Source organism: Sturnus vulgaris, chromosome 1, assembly GCF_052056855.1.
Source record: "Sturnus vulgaris isolate bStuVul1 chromosome 1, bStuVul1.hap1, whole genome shotgun sequence".
NCBI classification, from domain to species: domain Eukaryota; kingdom Metazoa; phylum Chordata; class Aves; order Passeriformes; family Sturnidae; genus Sturnus; species Sturnus vulgaris.
Genome location: NC_142243.1, coordinates 42,509,218 through 42,514,059, shown reverse-complemented (window position 1 = coordinate 42,514,059; position 4,842 = coordinate 42,509,218).

Sequence of the window (4,842 nt, the reverse complement as noted above, 5' to 3'; positions counted from 1 at the left end):
CTCAACTAAACCTCCCTGTCAGTGCAACTCATAGCAACAAAGGCTTTGGCTAAATCTCTGCCTGATAGTTTCTCAAAACAGCTGGGATAAAGAGGCTGTGGAGGCCTTTCTGAGAGGGTACAATACAGCTCTAGAAACAACTGGCTCGTTAATGTAAGGCTGGTTTCTGCCTCATCGTCCTTTTGCTCAGAAAGGCTTGTTTTATGAATGAACCAATGTTGTCCTTGACTTGATACAGTTTTTTTTTTTTTTAATTGTAAACGCTTGTTTCTGGCAATTGTGCCTCTTATTTGAGGGTTACAAGGGCATAATTATTCGGCTCTCATGCATCACAAAGTGCTGAGCATGAGGTATTAATGGAGTGCTTTGCTGCCACCATATAGCTTAATAGCTACAGCTGCAGCATTGTGCTCTTGTTTGGCAGGGGTTCATGGAAAAGGGGGATGCAGATCATTAAGCTTTATGTTAAGAGTGATTTATAGAAGTAGCAATAACAGACTATGCTGGACAGACAAAGCACTTCTGATGTAAAAGGAGCTGTTACACCAGCAGAACTGTAATTCATACTAGTGGTGGTACAGAGCCCCCAGCACCAGTCCACCTCATATAACCCCCAATAACGATAATAAAGGAAAGTTGTGTTAGTGTAATTGTGTGTGTGCTGGCAGGGGGAGGAGGGGAGCGCAGCTGCCTTGCAGATGTAATAGAAGGAAGCTGCAAATGGCTGCTTTTGGCTAGCTACAGGCTTTGAGATGGTATTAAACCCCTAGCCTGATCCCTTCCCATCCACCCAGCTACAGCCCCACCTCTGTTATGTGCTGAGATAAAAGTGCTAGAATTAAAAGGTGAGTGTTGCCCCAGCAGTACATGGGAAGGTAAAAGCAGTGTCTCCTCAGCACTACCCTGAGATGTTCCAGCTGAGAGACCAAGCTGCCCTGGTAGCTGATGGAGGAAGAGGCACATCTAGAGGGTGAATCAGAGGGGAAGGGTAACTCCTGCACTTTGACTCACTTCTATGATTCACTCTTGCCCTTCTCTTCATTCATCACATGTGCAGGGGAGAGTGGCTATTAAGGCTAATCCCATGCAAATGGTCTCCAAGATACACTGTGCTTTTTCCTGGGACAATGATATTTACTGTCTTTGAGCTGTAAAAGTAGTCCAGAATGAGTGCTGTCTCTAATTTCCTAGTCTGACCTTGTATGTCAAAGGGTTATATGCCTGTGGAGTTTTCTTCCCCACATTCCAATTCCTTCTTGTTACAATTCCTCCTGTGCTAAGAGATTGCCTGTCTGTGTTGCTCTTCCTACACAAGTGCAAACATGTAAGAAAAGAACAAGTGCTTCAGACATACTTAATTTAGCAATGACTCTCCATTAGTGGCCTGGGGATACTCCCCTCTTCGGGGAGGAATGCCACCACCCTGTGTAGCTGCCACGTCATTCACACACATGCCAGCTCTGCCTCAAGAGCTGCTGTGTTCTTGTCTTTCTGGGAGCCCCTTCAGTGCCCACAGAAACACGCAGGTGCTTCCTTCACCCCCATACAGGATTTTTTTCTACATATACCCACACATGAAAGCACAGAGCACTCAGCCTGCTCCTTTTCCTCTGTGCTATTCCCTCTTTCCCAGGTTCTTGGCTTGCTGCACAGTTGCCTGCTTGCCTTTGCATGGCTCCAGCTGTCTGAAGTCCCCTGGGAGGATGGCTCTGAAGTGACAGATGTGACAGTGCCTCTGTGCACCATGCAGAGCTGAAATCATTGCAGGGCCAGGCAGAATAACCTGGGAGCTTTGCAGCACCAAGTGTTGGCACCAGGACACTTGGGCATTCCTGGGTTACATCACACTGCAGGCAGCACTTCTTGTCACCGTGAGGAGGCCAGGACTGCTGCTCTTTGGCTTAGGCTTTAGAGGTTGCAGTTTATTCCTTTTGAATGGTTGCTTTGTGTCTTGCTCTTGTTCTAGGTCTGCAAGCATCTGAAGAGCAATAAATGAAATTTATACTATCTTGGGCACTCTGAATTCAACTCAGTCCAAGTCAGGATTATCAAAAATTAATTTTAATTTAAGCAAATTTATCTATGCTCTAATCCTTTTTTTCTCTTTCAAACGTTCAGGCCTTTATGACTGGCTAGTGCTCTGAAGGACATACTTTTACTCAAACACACGTCTCACCTGAGAGCCAGGGTAAATCCCAGTGACAAAACTGCTTTTGAAAATACTAATGTGCCTTTCTGTAATGCTGTAGTTCAACAATATGGAAAAACCAGGTGCTGCTGGAGGCGGTGTTATGCTCAGGAAGCGACATAAAAATATTAATCCAAGGAACAGCACTGTTCTGAGCTGTTCGCTCAGGAAAGATAAGGTAGTGCTGCTACTCTGTAGTGACCCCTTGATTTTAGCTCCTTCATCTGCACTTTCTCTTTTAGCTCTGCCCTCATTCCTCACCATCACCACACAAAAAGCCAAGGTCCCTCACAGCCTTTCCATGAGCCCTCCCTATCATACTACTGTCTCCTGCAACACATTACAAGCAGCCACAGTTAGATTGGGCCTTTGACTATTCGCCACTGGAATCTTAAAGCCAAGCTTTCACAGCACTAAGCCAGAACAATGCCAAGGATTTTGGTATCTAAATTCTGCTTCTCTGTAAAACTGAAAGCTCATCTTGGCAGCCGCCTCATCCCTGAGGCAGGAAACTCCTGTGATGCTGCAACTCTTTTAATTATTGTTTTCTTCTTCCCTTTTTTTTTTTTCCCCACTAACTTTCAGTCTTCCTACCTGTGAAGTGCTGCTTCTGGGCATGGCCAGACAGCTTCACCTTCACTGTTAGCACAGCTCTGGCAGAGGTTTGGTTAAGGGCAAAAAGCAGACAGATTTTTTTTTTTTTTTTGCTAACTGCCCCAAGGCAGGGGGACTGGTTCAGGCAGGTGATGAGAGCTTGTTTGATCCTTAATAAATCGGCAAGTCATTTACACAGTAGAACAGTGCAGATATGAGATAACAAGAGGATAAATCATCAGTTAATTAGAAATATGGCCTTTTTTTTTTTTAATGCAAGTTCTGGGATGGTGGGAACTCGCTGTGTGTTGATCAGTCCCTAGTAACAAACACCAATGTGCACTTGTCATATTGCCTGTGAGAAACCAGCCTGCTGACCCAGGGGACCAGCTGAGGCTGATGGACTGGGCTCAGGGACAGGCAGAACAGAAATAAACTCTGGAGTATCCTGCTATGGGTAATCAGTGACTTCTAGAAAGGACATGATTCTTTTCCTGTTTTCCAGCTGCCGTTGTGCTGGAAAAAAGTAATTATCCTTCTCCAGGAGAGGAGGATAACAAGCACTAATCCCACTTTCTAACCTGCTCCCATGTAGCAGGATTAAACGAGCCCTGGGACTGGAACCAAGAGCCACCTTTTCCCAACAGGATGGCGTCCAAAGTGTGCAGCCCTGTGTGTCTGCAGAGGAGCGAGAGGTAAGCCAAGGGCATGGCACTGGCTCTGGCACTTGCTCCAGTGTGAAACTTGAAACAGCCCAAACAGGTGGGTTGCTTAAGAACACCCTAGAGCTTTGTGGTGAGGGCTGTCTCTTGCCACCTGGGTGTAAATCTCTGCAGGCAGAAAGAACAGCATGTGGGCCTCCCTTTCTCTGGTACCCACTTGTCCCTGGCTCACAACCAGCAGCACCTCCAGGATGCCCAGCAGCGTCCAGTGATACATCAATCCAGCTTTCCTCAGCTTTCTGATGGCAGTCTAAAAGCAGGTCCATACTTTGCCCAAGCTGTGGGGATGGCCAAGGCTCCTGGCCAGCACACAGCCTCAGCAGCACCATGTGGCTCCAGGCTGTCTCTAAGCACAGTGGAGCCCACAGCAATTTTAAACTAAACAGGGCAGAGCATATGGCAACATGATGCCACATTCCACAGGCTGTGGTCAGGTCTCGTGCATCCCCCCACAGCTTTAGCAGAACAGGAAAATCCCAGAAAAGGGTATAAAGTGCAGGCAAGCAGTAAAGAGACTTCTCTGTCACTCCAGGCAGATCTGCCCTTTAATAACCATCACCGCCACAAACTGTTAGTATCTGCCACCACTTCTGTTAGTGCATACGGCATTCACATTAGTTCCTCCCCTCATAAGTTTTCTACTGATTTTTGCACCTGATCTTCCTTCTCTCCTGCTCCTTTTTGTCCTAGTGAGTTCCTAGTCCTCTTCCATGGAGCAGCACTCAACACTGCACCCCCATACACACACTTCCTTACAAGTTATCATTATCCTGGTGTCCTGCTACCCCCTTTAAACCCCACATAGAGAGCTGTTTCCAAACAGTGCAACCAGTTCTCAGCAACAGAACTGTGTAAGTTATGCTGGTCACATAACCTGCAGTGTCTTCATCCGGCACCGTGGAAGCCACTCGTCCTCTTTTTGAAAATGTTTCATTTCCCCTTCTCATTTTCCCGGTTTCTACCTACAAAAGCACTATTCACTCTTTAACTTACCTCAAGCACCCAGAGCTCAAACACAAGGTTTCGCTTTTTTTCACAGTATGAAACAGTTTGTACTACCAATTTTCTTCTCCCAACATTTACATTATAATTTTTCAGTAAAAACTGAATCCCAAATTCTGTGTTAGCTCAAAGGATAAACTACACTCATATTGTAGCTGAAGAGGACAGACAAATTTTGGGTGGGATAGCTGGAAACCAGCACATCCAAATACAACAGCAGGGAACAGGTTTTAGCTCTTACCTATTGTCCTCCAGTTACAGGATGTATTCTGATACTCCCCTGAGAGAAACCCACTGTGTTGTAGAGGAAGGAAAAAAATGACCAGGACAACAGTC